At 36.5% G+C, this 20,567-nt stretch overlaps 1 protein-coding gene across 4 annotated transcripts in view; it reads right to left on the reverse strand.

Annotated features, from left to right (window-relative positions):
- The window catches only part of HPSE2 (heparanase 2 (inactive)), a 779,029-nt gene that overhangs the window by 247,079 nt on the left and 511,383 nt on the right, over nt 1–20,567 (reverse strand). The gene's annotated exons all lie outside the window — the stretch shown is intronic.

The raw sequence follows: 20,567 nt of genomic DNA on the forward strand, positions 1-20,567 counted from the left end.
ACATTTCACAATCAGTTACCATTGCTTACGGGTGCAGATTTGATGACTGGTATTGCACAAAGTTTGATGTCTTTGAACCTTATGAGCCTTGTAAAAACTTTGCTAACTTCTGTTTCTAGTAATGTATTGATTGTTGTTCTTGCATTTGTCATTTTCACAGTCTGCTGGAGACGGTGCCAAAGGGCAAACACTGAATCCCAGTGAGCCCAACATGTAATGATGGTTTTGAAAGAAATTCAAACTTGTAAATAAAGAAAGGGGGAGATGTAGAGGACTACGTGCTCGCAAACGAGACGTTCCCGATAAGTCCTACTCTTGCAAACGAAGCAGGGCGTTCCTTCCCTGCAAACAGGGAGGACAAAGAAGCCAGCTGCAAACAGCAGGCCCTGGGGGCTGATTTATGTGTAAACATCTTGAAAATCCAGAAAGTCAGGGAACGGTCAGAAAAACAACAATGTGTCTTGTGACTTGGCAACATTCCACAAACGACTGTATAAAATAAAGCAAAGTGTGTCATTTGGGGTGGCCGCCATGTTTGTCTCGTCCTATGTTGTCTTGTGTGTTCATTCCTTTGTTTAGGAAACACGCGGACCCCAACACTGAGTAAATAATGAAATTAAGGAATAAATAAAGAAGTTCTTTGAAACCAGTGAGAACAAAGAGACGAGACAATCTACCACAATCTCTGGGACACAGCTAAAGCAGAGGGACATTTATAGCACTAAATGCCAACATCAGAAAGCTGGAAAGATGTCAAAATCAACACCCTAACGTCACAGTTAAAAGAGCTAGAGAAGCAAGAGCAAACAAATCCAAAAGCTAGCAGAAGACAAGAAATAACTAAGATCAGAGCAGATAGACACATGAAAAACACTTAAAAAAAAATCAATGAATCCAGGAGCTGGTTTTTAGAAAAAAATTAACAAAATAGATAGACTACTTAGACTAATAAAGAAGAAAAGAGAGAAGAATCAAATAGACACAATAAAAAATGATAAAGGGGATATCATCACTGACCCCACAGAAATGCAAACTACCAACAGAAAATGCTATAGCCACCTCTACACAAACAAACTTGAAAATCTAGAAGAAGATAAATTCCTGGACACATATACCCTCCAAAGACTAAACCAGGAAGAAGCTGAATCCCTGAATAGACCAATAGCAAGTACTGAAATTTAGGCAGTAATTAATAGCCTCCCAACCAAAAAAGGCCTAGGACCAGACAGATTCACAGCTGAATTCTACCAGAGGTACAAAGAAGAACTGGTACCAGTCCTTCTGAAACTATTCTAAACAGCTGAAAAGGAGGGATTTCTCCCTAGCTCATTTTATGAGGCCAGCATCATCCTGACACCAGAACCTGACAGAGACACAACAAAAAAAGAAAACTTCAGGCCAAGATCGATGCAAATATCCTCAATAAAATGCTGGCAAACTAAATCCAGCAGCACATCAAGAAACTTATCCACCACGATCAAGTCAGCTTCATCCCTGGGATGCAGGGCTGGTTCAACATATGTAACTCAATAAACATAATCCATCACATAAACAGAACCACTGACAAAAATCAGTGATAATCTCAACCACTGACAAAAATCATGATAATCTCAATAGATGCAGAAAACCCCTTTGATAAAAATCAACATCTCTTCATGTTAGAAACTCTCAATAAAATAGGTATTGATGGAACATATGTCAAAATAATGAGTTATATATTACAAACCTACAGCCAATATCATACTGAATGGGCAAAAGCTGGAAGCATTGCCTTTGAAAACTGGCCAAGACAAGGATGCCCTCTCTCACCACTCCTATTTAACATAGTATTGGAAGTTCTGGAGAGCCAATCAGACAAGAGAAAGAAATAAAGAGTATTCAAATAGGAAGAGAGGAAGTCAAGTTGTCTCTGTTTGCAGATGACATGATTCTGTATTTAGAAAACCCCATCATCTCAGTCCAAAAACTCCTTAAGCAAAAACTTCAGCAAAGTCTCAGGAGACAAAATCAAAGTGCAAAAATCACAAGCATTCCTATACACCAACAGACAAACAGTCAAATCATGAATGAACTCCTATTTGCAATTGCTGCAAAGAGAATAAAATACCTAGGGATACAGCTAACAAGGGATGTGAAGGACCTCTTCAAGGAGAACTACAAACCACTGCTCAAGAAAATCAGAGAGGACACAAACAAATGGAAAAACATTCCATCCTCATGGATAGGAAGAATCAATACTGTGAAAATGGCCACATTACCCAAAGTAATTTATAGATTCAATGCTATCCCCATCAAACTACCATTGACATTTTTCACAGAGTTAGAAAAAACTACTTTAAATTTCATATGGAACCGAAAAAGAGCCCAGATAGCCAAGGCAATCCTAAAAAGAACAAAGCTGGAGGCATCATGCTACCTGACTTCAAACTATACTACAAGGCTACAGTATTTAAAACAGCATGGTACTTGTACCAAAACAGACATAAAGACCAACGGAACAGAACAGAGACCTCAGATATAACATCACACATCTACGACCATCTGATCTTTGATAAACTGGACAAAACAAGCAATGGGGAAAGGATTCCCTATTTAATGTATTGTGCTGAAAAAACTGGCTAGCCATATGCAGAAAACTGAAACTTGATCTCTTCCTTACACCTTATACAAACATTAACTCAAGATGGATTAAAGACCTCAATGTAAAACCCCAAACCATAAGAACCCTAGAAGAAAACCTAGGCAATATCATTCAGGACATAGGCATGGGCAAAGACTTCATGACGAAAATGCCAAAAGCAACTGCAACCAAAGACAAAATTGACAAATGGGATCTAATTAAACTAAAGAGCTTCTACCCAGCAAGAGAAACTATAATCAGAGCAAACAGGCAACCTACAGAATGGGAGAAAAGTTTTGCAATCTACGCATCTAACAAAGGTCTAATATCCAGAATCTACAAAGAACTTAAACAAATTTACAAGAAAAAAACAACCCCATAAAAATTGGGCAAAGGATATGAACAGACGCTTCTCAAAAGAAGACATTTATGTGGCGAACAAATAAATGAAAAAAAGCTCAACATCATTGATCATTAGAGAAATGCAAATCAAAACCACAATGAGATACCATCTCATGTCAGTCAGAATGGCGATTATTAAAAAAGTCCAGAAACAAAAGATGCTGGCGAGGCTGTGGATAAATAGGAACGTTTTTACACTGTTAGTGGGAATGTAAGTTAGTTCAACCATTGTGGAAGATGGCGTAGCAATTCCTCAAGGATCTAGAACCAGAAATACCATTTGACCTAGCCATCCCATTACTGGGTATACACCCAAAGGAATATAAATAATTCTACTATAAAGACATATGCACATGTATGTTTATTGCAGCACTATTTACAATAGCAAAGACATGGAACCAACCCAAATGCCCATTAATGATAGACTAAATAAAGAATATATGGTACAGACACAATATAGAATAATATGAAGCCTTAAAAGGAATGAAATCATGTCCTTTGCAGTGACATGGGTGAAAGTGGAAGCCATTATCCTCAGCAAACTAACCCAGGAACAAAAAACAAAACACCGCATGTTCTCACTCATAAGTCGGAGTTGAACAATGAGAACACATGGACACAGGAAGGGGAGCAACACCACTAGGGCCAGTGGGAGGGGTGGGGAAGCGAGGGGAGGGAGAGCATTAGCATAAATAGCTAATGCATGCTAGGCTTAAAACCTAGATGATGGATTTGATAGGTGCAGCATGCCACCATGACACACGTAGACCTATGTAACAAACCTACATGTCTTGCACTTGTATCCTGGAACTTAAATTAAAAACAAAAGAAATATTTTATGTAAAACTGTTTTATAATCATATACAAATAACCACAATGAAAACAATACTGACATTAATAGAGCTTTGTCATAAAATGCTTTTCAGTTTCTTATATGTATAGCTTCCCATAGTCCTCAAAACAATCCAGTAAGGTAGATATTTCTGTGTTTCAGTGGAGGAGGTTATGAGGTTATGAGACTTTCTCAAATTCATGTAGTTAGTGTAGGCTAAACTCAGGTTCTGATTCCAAATCCGACCATCTTTCCAGTATCTTATGCTGCCTCCAAGCTGTATTCACTGAGGCTAGGAAGCGTAGTAAACTCTAAGATACAAAAAACCAGCTGAATTTTTGCCTTGAGAAAACACTACCATATTGATTAGAAAAAGGAAAAAGCTGGAGCACCTTCTTTGCTTGTTAGCTTCCTCTCACAGTCTTGAGCCCTTCAATGCTTATTGTAAGACAATGTGCTGGATGCAGGTATCAAAAGGTGACTGGCTCAGGGCCTCTGCTACAAGACAACCACAATGAAGCCCAGGAGACAGAAATGTGGACAAGGACATACCAAAGTTTCTGTGTGCAGTAACAGATTGTTAGTTTGTACCAGTAGTACAGAAAGAGGACCTCAGTAAGAGGAGCAGTTAGGTCTGCCTTATGGTGTAAGAAGAAGGAATACAGATTAAGAAAACCTTCATATTGTCTACGATGTTGAATATGAGATTGAAAGAAGGGTAAGATTTTGCCAGGAGGTGCAGCCCAGGCAAAGAATAGCATGAGCAAAGCAAGGAAGAGTCAAAATGAGCTGTTCACAGAAGTCCAGTATGGCTGGATGTCAGGGAACAAGTAAGGAAATGGTAGGAGGTCAGGCTGGTCAGATCACCAGGAGCTGCCCTGTGTTGCCTTTACAAGTCTGGCCTTTACCCTTAACAATAAGGTACAAGTCCAGGTCCTATTTACCTTTGTATGATTAGCACCCAGCATAATATTGTAAAATATAGCCAGCTCGCCCTCCACGTATGTTTGTTGAATTTATTCCGTCTTTAAACACACACAAGAGATTCTCAGGCTCAGATTTGCATTTTAGGATCTGGCTATGGAAAAGATGAAAGATATTGGTGAAAATAAGCTGGAAAGAGATTACTACAGAGACATGGGAAGCTTTGAAATATAGGAATTAAAAAAAAAAAAAAAAGGCCCACTTTAGAAACACTGTTGGTGTGCTCAAGAGAAAGAGGAGAATGCCAAACTTTTAATTGCAGTAATGAATGCCATTGTCCAAGATGAGGAACCTGGGAGAGGACTTTCAATGCTGCTGGTGGTAAATATATTCCAGTCCTCCTGAATATGTCTCAAATAACTTGAATACTCATCATTGATATTAACAGCCCTGTATTCATAAGAAAATTAAGACCAAATAAATCATTAATGCCCTACTTGGCTAAAAGTCTCTGGACAGGCAATTCAGAACATTTCTAATTTGGTATGTTGAAAATTGGAAACTAGTCCTTCATGACACTATAATCAGGAGATCCTCATAGGCATTGAATAGTTTGCTCTGCTATATGTGGGAATTAAGTCCTTAAATAATGTTCTATTATCTAAAGGAACATTATAAAAAGAATGAGAAAACGATTGTTAGTGACATTCAAAGTACCGTTATTGTATTTTCTCCACATCTGCACCCTACATCTCAAAGAAAATCCAAAAAATCTATAATTAAATAGGAAATATCCTGAGCCCATAAGTAGAATAGTGTATAGTTTACAGAAAAATATTTTAAAATCAGATCTAGAAAAAGAGCTACCATGATCCTACAGAGGAAAATCAATTATTCTTCTTAAACCAATTTATAGGCTTAATGGAATTCGAATAAAAAATCCCAGCAGATATTTTTGAAGCTTTACAAAACCATTCTAACATTAATTTGGAAGAAGCCAAGAAAATTTTGAAAACTTGGAATAATGAAGGGGCATTTATTGGATCTACCATATATTATCATGAAATTTGTAATGATTAAAACATTCAAGATTTAGTAAGGAGATCTATGGAATTAAATTTAAAATACTATATAAGAAGTTATTACATAAAAAGGAATTCAGTGTCTGAAAAATTGAAGCATTCTGAAATGTGCTATGTGATTTGTTGTCTATTTGGGAAAAAAATTAAAATCAGATCCTCACCTAATATTCTGTATAAGAAATCAAAATATTAAAATGTAGTTTAGTTTCATTATATTTAAAAAATTTCAGGCCAGGCACAGTGGCTCATGCTTGTAATCCCAGCACATTGGGAGGCTGAGGCAGGTGGATCACCAGGTCAGGAAATCGAGACCATCCTGGCCAACATAGTGAAACCCTGTCTCTACTAAAAATACAAAAAATTAGCTGGGTGTGGTGGTGGGCACCTGTAATCCCAGCTACTGGGGAGGCTGAGGCAGGAGAATGGCATGAACCCGGCGGGTGGAGCTTGCAGAGACCCAAGATCGCACTACTGCACTCCAGCCTGGGCGACAAAGTGAGACTCCGTCTCAAAAAAAAAAAAAAAATTCAATCACAATTTAATATTTGTAGACAAATTATATTATCTTTTTAACCTTAGTGGCATACTGAAGCAGTAGAAAAGTTGTTTTAACTAACTTTGAGGAAATACCATTATTAAGTATGTGTTCATGTAAAAATTGCTGTAAGCTACATTTTTTCCTTTTCCTTCTTAGCAAAACGATGAGATCAACTTCAACCATATGGAAGCATTTCTACACTTAGTTTGAGGAGGAAAAAAATCAAATTTGCAAATAATGTCAAACAAAATATGCATTTCCAAATCCTAGCAAGATTACCAAACACATCCTTATCTTTTTAGAAAGACCTCATCTAAAATAGGACAACTATTCTGTTTTCAGAAGTCTTCGAATAACATTTATATTTTTTAAAAACTAGAAAAGGAAAACCAACCACAGAAATAACACATAAAGAAAAATAATTAGATACAATTCCAAAGAACAGATATTACAGTCAATGAGTTTGGGGTATTCTCCCTGCCCCCATGAACCTTCCCTGAACATTGGGCTTTCTATATCTTATATGCAGAAATCTACATCATTCCTATACTCCATTTTTATATCTGTATTGACACTGTGGAGGACAATTCCAAAAAGATCATTATTTTCTTTGTTCAAATCTAACATTGATAGATGCTTCTGCTCTCTAGTTCTGCCTGTTTCTCGGAAACTGGCCCAAACCACATAAATGAACAACTTCAACACAGCTGCAAAATGCTCAGCAACAGTAATATTAGAGGTGGAATAACATGCACACGGAATAGTGCTGTCAGGAGTGAAAGTCCACTGGGAGAGTGAAATTCTGTTTAGGGTCTGGTATTATCTAAGGACTTTCTACCATTCACTTCCATTCTAATCCCTAGATTTAGGTCTATGAAGGTACAAGTTAATGATGACTCAGGCTGTGAATACTGACAAGAGTGCAAGATCTTGGTTTTCCAGGGTTGGATGTTCCCACAGCTGAATTATGGTGACAGAAATCTGGACTATGATCTCAGAGGACAAGGGGCCTTTGCCCTCATGCTGATCTCCAGTCACACAAAGAAGCATAAGAGAGGGAAGAGGACAGTGCCTGTATCTAATGAAATTGACCAGTGCCAGGCAGACATTTCAATATTTGGGGGTCTTTCCATTAGGGCCATTCTGCTACTATAGAAAAGAACAAAATATCTCCTTTCATTGTAAGAGTTCCTTTCCCCCACACCGGGGACTCCAAATCTGGGAGAATTTCTTTCCTTTGTTATCCACCTGCACATATGACGTATCTGAAATATTGTTGAGCCTTCTCTCCCAGGGCATATCACAGCTCTCTATTATAATAAGGCCCATCTTTACTCATGGTCTTTGGGGTTTGATTTCTACTTCTGGATCACAGATTGCAACCCTAAAATCTGATTTCTGAATTTTGCTCCCAGGAAAGGGGATAAATCCTTCACGAGAAACTGGATATCTAACTGAGTACATACTTTAATAAGAGCGTAGCAGCCTGATCTTTCCTGTCCACAAAGAGAATCTTTGGTTATGTTAACTAACACAAATAAGATGTGACAGCCGTTCTACACAAAAGCCTAGGGAAAGTTTGTTTCCCTAGGATGAGAAAATAATTCATCCTGAGTTATAGTAAACCAGGTTGAACTCTAGATAAATAATATTTTGGGGCATCTTTCGTTTGGTCCAAAGCCACTTACTTTTTCATGGTTAATAATATGTTGAGCTAGACTGGGTGCTACATAGAAGAAATGAAATACTGACCTATTTCTTTCTCCCTTTCCCCTTCTCTCCCTCACCTTTAATCCTCTGTTTCTTTCTCCCTTACTCACTCCTTGCCTCTCCTCTCCTCATCCTTATTTATATATATTAATAATATCACATTGGCAGTAGACCAATAAATAGCATATAGTTATATGTTTGTTGACTTTAATGGCTAGTGCAGGTCTCTATTTAGGCTTCCCTTGGAGCTTATGTTTCCCTTAGGTTTATAGAGCCTTAAATATACACGAATTGAGATGGGTGAGACTCTTCAACCAATCCATCTTGTTGATAAAAGTCACTTCCTGGCAGTTTAATTTAAGGAGAATCCTGAATGAAGGAAAAAATAAGTTAATTACCATTTGCCGATTGACAGGCATGTGGTAAGCAGATTACCTACTTGCAACCCTATAAGGTTGGCATTATTAGTCTCAGTTTATAGATAAGAAACTGTGCTCAAGATCACATAGGCAGTTAATTGCAGAGCTGGGATTCAAAGCCAATTCTGATTCTAAAGCCCTTGTTATAACCATGCAGAGATGGCAAATTTGTACTACGTGTGTTGTTGTTCCTTTTTGCTGAGCCTATGGTAAGAGAGGTCAATAATCTCTCATTTATCTCACAACTGGCCTAAGAGTTTTTCTCAAGATAGCGTGCCAGGTCCTGTTTCCTAAAACTGGCTCCCAAGATGAAGCCTATTTGCTGCCAGTGAAGGTTTGAGAGACGGGAGGCTATAGGACAATGTCTGGAACAAGATAGAGGCAGATGTCAGAGAATAACACATATAGGAGGACCAGATAGATTTGCTTGATTGGAATGAAGAAAAAGACATGGAAATGGGGGATGATGAGAAGAGATGATGAAAGAGACTTGGAAGGCTCTGGCTGGAGTTGGAAGGTGCTGGTTAGAAGATCATGATACACATCCCTCGACGGTCCAAAATGCTGCTGAGGAAGTTGTAAAGACTTGGATTCAAGCAAAGAAGGCTCTAATAACCTGAAATGATTTGACCTGGCTGTAGAACCTGGTGAGAAGGAGGAAAAACGCATCAGGATTTTGTTATGGATTTCACATGAAAAAGCACACTTTTTTTTGGAGCTCCAGCCCTGCTATAAACCTGACTATAAGCATGAACACTGAGGAACTGAGGTGGAGAAGAATTGTATTTTAATTTGTATGCTAGACTATTTAGCTTAATTGAAAGATGAAGATTTAGAAAAATAGCATCACTGAATAGCAAGAGAATGGGCTCCAGAGTCAGACACTTATCTGATTTGTGACCTGGCTCCACAGTTCACTAGCCATGGGACCTTGGGTAAGTTGTTTAACCTCCTTGACCCATGTCGTATGGAAGGAACAGAAGCTATGTCCCAAAAGTGTTGTAAGAATTAACAAGAAAACAAATATGCAGAAACAAAGGTAGTGCCTGGTACACTGTTGGCACTCAATAAATGTCAGTTTCCTCTTCTTGGTTCTGGTTTTTGAGCTTTGTAAATTATTTAATATTTGTGCACCTATATTCTTTGATCTGTAAAATAAAGATAATAAAACTTGTTTTGCCTATATTACAGGGTAGTGTTTCTCATACATTAGTGTGTAAAGAATTCTTTGAGGTCTCTATTCAAAATGCCAATATCTGGCTCACATTCCCACACATCTGCTTCAGGAAGTCTGAGCTGGAGCCTAAGAATCATGCTGCATGCTTAGCAGTCCCTCTAGGTGCTTCCAATGCAAGAGGACCATGGACCACACTTCTGACAAATTCTGATCTTAGCAGCACCTATAAGGGGACAGCATTCTTGAAGGGGAAAGCAGGGTTGTGAGGGAAAGAAAAAGAGGGAAGAGAGGAAAAACTGGAAAATAAGAAAGTGAGGAAGAATATTTCTGAAGACCATCTGACTAGTAAAGTGTCAAATCGAAGTCTGTGTTTCAGGACTCCAGCCTCCATCTCCAATGTTCTAACACCCATCCCAGACAGACAGACTGACTTCTCTGGTTTTAGAGACAGAGATAAACATCCTCAATTATAATGACAGTAACTCAAAAGCTTGAGTTTGGGTAAAGAAGTAGTCTGTTTTCTCAATCAGCAAAGAAGGCCTTTTCAGGAACAAAATAAAAGTAAATGAAAGCAAGTTTAGAAGTAACTGGTCATTAACACAATTCTCAGCTAGGGAGTAGACCTTTGCAGCATACAGTACTTCCCTGTTAATAAGCACTGAACAGCTTTGGTCTCTCTGGAGGCAGAGAGATGGAAATTTTCATCTTATAAACTAAGTGTAATATACTGTTATCTTCTCTTCTCCTGTAATTTGGTCAAGTCATAAAACTGTTTCATAGCTGAAATAAAACAGAACAATTATTAGGAATAACATCGTGATAATTACTCTGTGCACCGAATTGTACCCAGCTGTGCATCTTCCTGCTCCAAACAAGAATGTGGGATAAGCAGGTTTTTAGACAGGAAGTGGAACTGTGATTACCCTCATTATACTGACACGTTATTGTAGCTAATCTTTCTAGTTCCTTTCCTCATTCAATTCTCTGAACTGCTTAGAAAGCTACATTGAGTCATATGCAAAAAATCTATTAGACTGAAACCTGCCTTTTCATCTTGCAAATATATCTGATCTTCTTAACAACTGAGGCTCCAGATGACTCAGAGACTTGAAGTATCATTCACACATGGCCAGGCATGGTGGCTTACACATGTAATTCTAGCAATTTGGAAGGCTGAGGCAGGAGGATGGCTTGAGCTCAGAAGTTAGAGGCTGCAGTGAACTATGTGTGTACCACTGTACTCCAACCTGGGTAACAGGGTGAGACCCTGTGTCAAAACAACAATAAAAACAAAAACAATTCAGCTAATCGATAATCCAGGTCTCATCTAGTTCCAAAGCGCAGGCTCTTCACCACCCTGCTATATTGATTCACTATTAGAGAAAACAGAAGGTTATTGCTATGTATTAGAAAATAAATCAGGAACTTGTCTGTCATGTGCTAAACTATCATAGAACTCATGAAAGTTAAACATGAAAGGGAGATCTTAAATAACTTATTACAATTCACCCATGAGGAGACTGATGTCTCGAGTGGGTATCATAGCAATTAAATATCCAAAATTACCTTTTGTCTCTATTTGAATTCTCTTCTTGGCAGGTACAGGCAGGACTGACTTGTCCATTAGGCACAGTAGGCACAGTGCCTGGGAACCACAACACGTTTATATACCACTTTTTTTTTTTTATTAAAATTAGAAGAAACAAAAACAAGTTTAAGGTTGAAAAAAATTGTTATATGTCTTTATACCAATGGAGTGTAAATATAATTTTTAATATGTCTTTAAGGAAGGGACTCATGAAGTCAAAAGTGCCTTGGGCCCATAAAAGTCACAACGGAAGTCTGTGTACAGGAATACAGTAAAATTTCCATCCTTATCCACTTATACAGCCTTTGTACCTACCCATGCTTTGAGGAAAACATGGAATCGATAATCAAGATTAGACACTTAGTAGAAGTGTTGGTGATTAGACACAACTAAAGACAGAAATTCTGGATACAAAACAGCAATTTTTCTATTTCTGCTTTATTGAACATATAGCGTACATCATGTGGTCTGCCATGATGGTAAAGAACATTATTTGTTTCCTAGTTTTGTCCTGCTTCTGTCTCCTTTGCTCAAATTTAAATGCTTCCCATAGCTCTCTGGGCCACGATAGGAGCAGAAAACTCTGTCTAGCTTTCTATTCTAACACGGGTTCAGGTTAGAATATTCCACTAGCAACTCTGTAGAATGTTGGATTAACTTCCATTCTTCATTCTTCACTCATTCAACAAACTGGAGCACCTACTATGTACTAGGCTTGTTGCTAGCACTGCATATACAATAGTAAATACAACATACTTCTTGCCCTCATGGAATTTATAATCTATAAAGGACAAGCAAACAAACAACAAATATATAGTTACAAAGTATAACTATCTATATCCTGTTAGTTTAGATAGAGAATTACTTTGCTAGATGACTCAAGGAAGCACTCTGATGGATGAGAAGAAACCAGCCATATGGAGAGGAGACTGCTCTAGCATGGTACTAGCTTAGCACATAACCAGGCCCATGAGGACTGAGTGAGGTAAGAAAAAGAGAATGTGGGAGAAGATAAAAATGAAGATCTGGATAGAGACTAGCTCATTCACTGTAGAGCCCTACGGGCCATGGTAAAGAGATTACATTTTATTCTAACAGCAATGAAAAGTCATTAAAGCATCTTTAGCAAATGACTGACATCATATGAACTAGGTTTGTAAATGATTTTTCTGGCAACTGAGTGATCAGATAGGAGGGGGCAAGATGCACGCAAGTACAGTAGTAATGAGGGTACTAAGGCAATTCAGGTTCTCTGAATTCTCCAAATTGTAATTCTTTTTTTAAAGTTTCCTTTACTGCCATCACCCACCGAAACCAGAGTGCATATTCTAAGTCAATGTGATCCAAACATGTTAGTGGAACGTTAATCTCTCAAGATGGTCTCTGAAAGTAAGATTCTGTGGTCAAATAAATTCAGAAAATTCTGCATGCTAAATCCCCTTCTTGGAGATTCCGAATGTAAACTAATATATTAAAAGCACAGGTAAATGTTTCAGTAAATGTGTGGATCCCAGCATTTCTCAAGCTTACTTGACCATGGAACGTTTTATTTTTTTTCCCTTCACATAATGTTAATATCCTGTAGAAGTGATATTCTCCAGAGCATATTTAAGAAAGTGCTGCCATAAGTCATTCCAACCAAGAGTCAAGCAAATTCCATGTGCTTGGTTTACTGGGTCCCCTCTCCTTTACCTCTCCATTTATTATTCTAACGGTTTAGGCAATATTTTCTGAATCACCATATATTGTATAATATCACCCTTCACATATGGTATTTCTTCTCTCCATTTCTACCTTCTATTTCTATCAACTGTCCCTTTCCTTTTATATTGTCAAGGTTGGTAAAGTTTTCATTCTTTCTGTAACCATACTTCTCTTTCTTGTTTCGGGATCTGGCTCTCCTATAAGCCAGCTGTTGGATATCCTTAATTGATTCTCTATATCGGTAATATTTCTCCGTCTCTGTATAAAGCTCTGTGTATAGGAGCTTTATCTTTTATCTTCAAATATTTTATTAGACTCTTAAACCCTTTTTGGAAATATAATTTACATATCATACAACTCACTCAGAGAAGTGTTCAATAGTTTTTATTATATTTTAAGTGCTGTACAACCATTAACATAATCTAATTCTAGAATATTTCATCATTCCAAAAAGAAACCCTGTATCCATTACAGACACTCCTCATTTCCCCACAATCTTCGCCAGCCCTAAGCAACTACTAAACTATGTTTTGTCTCTATTGATTTCTGACATTTAATATAAAAGGAATCACACAATGTATGGCCTTTTGTGACTCACTTCCTTCAGTGACCATAATATTTTTAAGGTTTATCCATGTTGTAACATGTATTGGTGCTTCGTTTCTTTCCATTGTCTAATAATATTTAATTGTATGGATATACCACATTTTCCCTATCTATTAATCAAGTGATGAACATTTGGATTGTTTCTATTTTTTAGCTATTATGAATACTGCTGCTATGAATATTTGTGTACAAGTTTTTGTGTGGATATATGTTTTTATTTCTCTTAGGAAGTGCTTAGTCTTATGTTAACTATGTTTAACATTTTAAGTAATTGCCAGACTGTTTTTCAAAGCAGTTGAAGCATATTATATTCCCATTAGCATTGCATAAGGGTTCAAATTTTTCTACATCCTCTCCAATAGTTGTTATAGTGTGTCTTTTTGATTATAGCCATCTTAGTGGATGTGAGGTGGTATATCTCGCTGTGGTTTTGATTTGCATTTCCCTAACTAACAATGTTAAGTATCTATTCACGTGCTTATTGGCCATTCGTATAACTTGGGAAATATGTCCACTTAAATCCCTTCTGTCCATATTTTAGTTAGGTAATTTGTCTTTTCATTGCTGAGTTGTAAGAATTCTTTATATATATTCTAGATACCATTCTCTTATCAGATATATGACTTGCAAATATTTTCTCCTATTCTGCATGTTATCTGTTCACATTCTTGATGGTGTCATTTGACTCACAAAAGTTCTTAGTTTTGATAAAGTCCAATTTATCATGGATATGTTTATCACATTTGCCTTTAGTGTTGTATCTAAGAAATCACTCTTTAAACTTTATTAGAAAATTTCGGCAATAATATAGTTTCAAAAATTATTTTTGTACTGATTTGTAGCTTTTTCATAGAAACGTGTTTTTACTCCATAAATACCGTTATCTTTCTATATCATTATAAGGATACCAATTGCAGATTTTTATTTTTAAAGCACTGGATCTTGAATTATAATTGTTCTTGGGTGAATTGTTTAATTAATTTATCTTGGTTTTTATCTTTCATGCTACTGATTTCTTTTTTGTGTCTTGTGATCTTTGGCTCTCTACAGGCATACCACAGAGGTATTGCAGGTTCCGTTCCAGACCACTGCAATAAAGTGAATATCACAATAAAGAGAGTCACACAAATTATTTGGTTTATCAGTACATACAAGAGTTATGTTTACACTATACCATAGTCTATTAAGTATGCAACAGCATTATGTCTAAAAGAACAATGTATATACCTTAATTCAAAATACTGTATTGCTAAAAATGCTAATGATCATCTGAGCCTTCAGTGAGTCATAATCATTTTGCTGACAGAGGGCCTTGCCTTGACATGGATGGCTGCTGACTGATCAAGGTGTTGATTACTGAAGGCTGGGATGGCTGTGGCAATTTCTTAAAATAAAACAACAGTGACGTTTGTCACATTAAGTGATTCTTCCTTTCATGGAAGACTTCTCTGTAGCATTCAATGCTGTTTGATGGCATTGTACCCACAGTAGAAACTCTTTCAAAATTGGAGTCAGACCTGTCAAACCCTGCCACTGTTTTATCAACTAAGTTTATGTAATATTCTAAATCCTTTTGTATCATTTCAACACTGTTCAGAGAATCTTCATCAGGAGTAGGTTCCATCTCAAGAAACCATTTGCTCATTTATAAGCAATTCATCATCCATTCATATTCTATTATGAGATTGCAACAATTCTGTCACATTTTCAGGCTACACTTCAAATTCTAGTCTTCTTGCTATGCCCACCACATCTGCAGTTACTTCCTCCACTGAAGTCTTGAATCCCTCAAAGTCATCCACAAGGGCTAGAGTCCACTTCTTCCAAACTCCTGTTAATATTGCTATTTCAACCTTTTCCCATGAATCACAAATGTTCGTAATGGCATCTGGAATGGTGAGTCTTTTCCAGAAGGTTTTCAATTAACCTTGCCCAGATCCATCAGAGAAGAAATCACTATCTATGGTAGCTATGGCCTTATAAAATGTACTTCTCAAATAATGTATTTCTTAAATAATAAGACTTGAAAGTCAACAGTACTTCTTGATTTCTAGGCTGCAGAATGGAGGGTGAGTTAGTAGGCTTAAAAAATTAATTTATCTGTACATTTCCATCAGAGCTCTTGGGTGAGCAGGCATATTGGCAATGAGCAGTAATATTTTGAAAGCAATTTTTTTTTCCTGAGCAGTAGGTCTCAGTAGTGGGTGTAAACTATTTAGCAAACCATGCTATAAACAGATATGCTGTCACCCAGGTTGTATTGTTCCATTTATAGAGCACAGGTGGAGTAGATTTAACTTAATTCATAGGGACCCTAAGATTTTCAGAGTTTCAGATTTCCAAGAGAAGGATGTCTCATCTATACTGAAAATCTGTTGTTTAGTGTAGTCACTTTCATTAATTATCTTAGTTGTATCTTCTGGAGAGCTGCTTCCCCTTGCATTTTTCATGTTATGGAGATAGTTTATTTCCTTAAACCAACCTCTGCTAGCTTCCAACTTTCCTTCTGTAGCTTCCTCACCTCTCTCAGCCTTTATAGAATTGAAGAGAGTTAGGGTCTTGTCCTGGATTAGGCTTTCACTTAGGGAAATGTGGCTGGTTTGATCTTCTATCTAGATTGCTACAACCTTCTCCATAGCAGCAATAAGGCTGTTTCACTTTCTTATCATTCTTGTGTTCACCAAAGTAGCACTTTTAATTTCCTACAACAACTTTCCCTTTACATTCACAAGTTGGCTAACTGTTTGGGACAAGAAGCCTAGCATTCAGCCTATCATGGCTTTCAACATGCCTTCCTCATTAAGCTTAATCATGTTGAGCTTCTGCCTTAAAGTAAGAGACATGCAAGTCTTTCACTTGAGCACTCAGAGACCATTGTAGTGTTATTTATTGGTGTAATTTTAATATTGTTGCGTCTCAGGGAATAGAAAAGCCTGAGAACAGGGAGAGAGATGGGAGAATGGCTGGTGGGTGGAACAGACAGAACACACATTTATTGATTAATTTTGCCATCTTATAGTTCATGGTGCCCCAAAATAATTACAATAGCAGCATCAAAGATCACTGATTACAGATCACCATAATAGATGTAATGATAATGAAAAAGCTTGAAATGTTCCAAGAATTACCAAAATGTGACACAGAGACATGAAGTGAGGTACCATGAACCTTCAATTTATAAAAAATCCAATATATGTGAAGCACAATAAATATGAGATTTGCCTGTATTCACTTTTAAAAATTAGGGACTAAGTAGATTTGTCAAGGTAGAGGTATAGGTTTTTCTCTGTTATTGGGTATATAATTTTTTTAGATAAATCTCCTTTTGAGTAGGATTTCTATTTTGTAGGTAGAGCTTGTTGAACAATATGAGACAAGAAAAATGATAATGAAAAGAAACTTCTAAAACAATAAAAACATCTTTTAGGACACACAAAAAGCACTAGATTAAGATAAAATTGTCATTACATAGATGATGCATAAAAGTTTACAAAAGAAAAACCAGAAACTGATATAACTCTAAATAGTAATTCTCATGTCTTTAGATAAAAACTGATGATTAAGAATAGCCATTTCCCAAATGAGGAAATGAAAACAATAAAATAAGCATTTTGTTAAGTAATTCCCATTTTCCAGACCACAGGCTAATCCCTGAAGATATTAAATATGAACATGAAGATTCTATCTCTGTCTTCATAGAGTTCATATCCTAACTGGAAAGACAGTCCTTTTTAGTTCTGCAACTACCTCAGTAAAAAAGCTTACCCAGCAATCCCACCTATGGGTATATAACCAAAATAAAGGAAGTCAGTATATCAAAAAGATTATGCACACTTCAATGTTTATTGCAGCAATATTCACAATAATCAAGATGTGGAATCAACCTGTATTCATCAAGGGATGAATGGATAAAGAAAATGTAGTATATATACACATGGAACACTATTCAACCATAAAAAGAGTGAAATTCTGTCATTTTCAGCAACATGGATGGAACTGGAAGATATTACATTAAGTGAAATAAGCCAGGCACACAAAGACAAGTATTGTATGTTCTCACACACATGTAGGAGCAAATGAAAAAGTGGACCTCATGGAGGTAGAGAATTGGTGGTAACCACAGGCTAGGAAGGGAAGGAGAGAGGGAGGATGAAGAGAGGTTGGTTAATGGGTACAAAAACACAGTTAGAAGGAATAAGCTCTAGTGTTCAATAGCACAGTAGTGTGGCAATAGTTAACAGTAGCTTATTGTATATTCCAAGTAGCTAGAAGAGATTTGGAATGTTCCCAACATAAAGAAATAATTTAAAAATTGTCGTAAATATGTACAACAAATATGTACGATTTGTATGTATCAATAAAATTTTTTAAAAACTTAAGACACTGGTATAGTTTCAAAAAACCGAAGTTATCATGATTTATAAAATCAACATAATCCATTTAAATGATTATTTATATTATGCTTTTCAATGCTTCATAATTACAATTATGCATACTGTTTTTTTTTTGGATGACCTTAAAATCAGTTGTTGAATAAGACAGATACTACTCATTCAACAAGCATTTATAAGGCACTTACTATATTCCTAGGTTCTGAGGATACAGAACCTAGGAATATTTTGAGGATATGAATAAAACAAATGGGTTCCTGATCCTACTCTGTGGTTTATCATGGCTGGCAGATATATAAACAAATGTTATCATCAATTTGATAAGTGCGATAGCAGAAAAATACAGTGCCATGCAAGGACAGAGGAGGCCCTAAGAAATTCTGCCTGAACATGTCAGAGAAGATCTAGAGAAAGGAGAAAAACAAGAGGAGAGGCTGGTATTCTTAACAAAATGACACAAAATAAAAAGATGTAAAGGTATAAAAGAGTATGGCATCTTCCAGAATTTACATTAAAAATTTTCTGTACTTTGATGTAGTTAGATGTAATTAGAGGGCAAGGGGGCATCACTGCTTATTAGCTGCAAATTTAGGCAGGCGCAGATACTAAAGGCCACGAGTGCATCTGAAAGGGTTTGGATTTCAAGCAAAAGTGACTTGACCAGATGTTACATTAAAAAAAAAAAAAAAAAAACTCTGTAATCCCAGCACTTTGGGAGGCCGAGATGGGTGGATTATCTGAGGTCAGGAGTTCAACACCAGCCTGACCAACATGGTGAAACCCTATCTCTACTAAAAATACAAAAATTATCTGGGCGTGGTGGCACATGCTTGTAATACCAGCTACTCGGGAGGCTGAGGCAGAATTGCTTTAGCCCAGGAGACGGAGGTTGCAGTGAGCTGAGATCACGCCACTCCACTCCAGCCTGGCTGACAGAGCGAGACTCTGTGTTTAAAAAGCAACAACAACAACAACAACAACAACAACAAAAAGCTACTCAGGAATCTATATGGAAAAATTATTAGAGTTTGAGGCTAGCTAGATACCAATAAATCATTTAGGATTAAAAACAATAAGGTTTAAAATAAAAATGAAAAGAAAATGGGATATGAAGGATACTAAGAAAATTACAGTACTTAATAACTAATTGAATGTGTGAACGAAGGAGAAAACTGATCTAAAACGGCTTCCATGTCTGGGTCTCAGACAAAATGGTTATTGTCAAATTTGGTTAAGTTACTAATGGTTACTACAATGGTTACTAATCAAATTTGGGATAAGAGGAAACAAGACAACATAAGGATTTGAAAATTCTGAGTTCTTTTCATAATTAACAGAATTCAAGTTTAAACAACCATGCAACATGATCCTGCATTAATTAAAATAGAGTAAAATAATAAAACTGACAACATTCATTGCTATAGGATATTGGAGAAAAAGATATACTAATACATTGCTGTCTTGCAACCTGATGAAATTGTTCTGAAAAAAACTTGGCAACAAATATAAAAGCCATAAGAATTATCACATACTTTGACCAAGAAACCCTACTTTTTGGAATTTAGCCCAAGGATGTAATTCAAAAGAAATAAATAACCGATTTGTATAAAAATGTTTATAGCTGTGCTATATATTACAAGCAAAATTTGGAAACAGTCCAATGCCCAACGGTGATGGAATGCTTAGGCAGACTTAGGTGCATTAATGCAATGGAATATTTTATTGCTATTAAGAATGACAATATGAGAACTATGTAGAAACAAGGAAAGGGTCATGTGAAGCAATGAGTAAAAAATGCAGCACTCAAAATGATGCATATACAATGATCACAACTATGTAAAATTATATCTGTATAACCAGGAGGATTAGAAAGGAATACAGAGCTGGTAATTTAGAGTGCTGACATTTTTGTTATTGTTAGTTCAAGTTGCTGGGGATGTTTATGTGTTTCTAGTTATATTTCACTGTATATTTAGTACATATACATTAACAGAGATAAATCTCTATTTTTTTCTGACACATAAAAGAAAATCTTGATCAGTATCTTTCCTTGCCTTAGGTGATTTAAAAAAAGATTGTCAGATTTAGTCAAAACTAAATAAGAAAAGTGGTAGCAATTCTCAAGAACATCTGCTAATAGGCCTATCAAGAGCTTTAATATCTCAGTATTTGTAGTGTTTTTCAACTTTTTAACCCAGTTTGCTGGCCAAGATTTTGTAAAGCTTCACTTTCTACAAGAGGACCCTGGTATAGAGTAATTTTTTTGTCTTAAAAAATATAAAATGATGCTATAAAATGCATCATATTAATTGTGTTTTTTCAAACAATGTTTCTTTCCAACCCATCCTAGAGATTGTGATATACCTTCCCCATCCCATGTTCCCCTGTTGACTACGGAAGGCCTAGAATGATGAGTAAGATGGAGAATCTCTGACTTAGAGAGGGTGAAGCCACTATGGAAAGAGTCCCTCCTTTTTTTCTTAAGACCAAAATAAATAAATAAATAAATAATCAGGAGAAATGCAAATACATTAATTCATTAAATGAACAATGTCATAAGAAAAGCTAAACAAT

This window comes from Theropithecus gelada, chromosome 9, assembly GCF_003255815.1.
Source record: "Theropithecus gelada isolate Dixy chromosome 9, Tgel_1.0, whole genome shotgun sequence".
In the NCBI taxonomy this organism is placed as follows: Eukaryota; Metazoa; Chordata; class Mammalia; order Primates; family Cercopithecidae; genus Theropithecus; species Theropithecus gelada.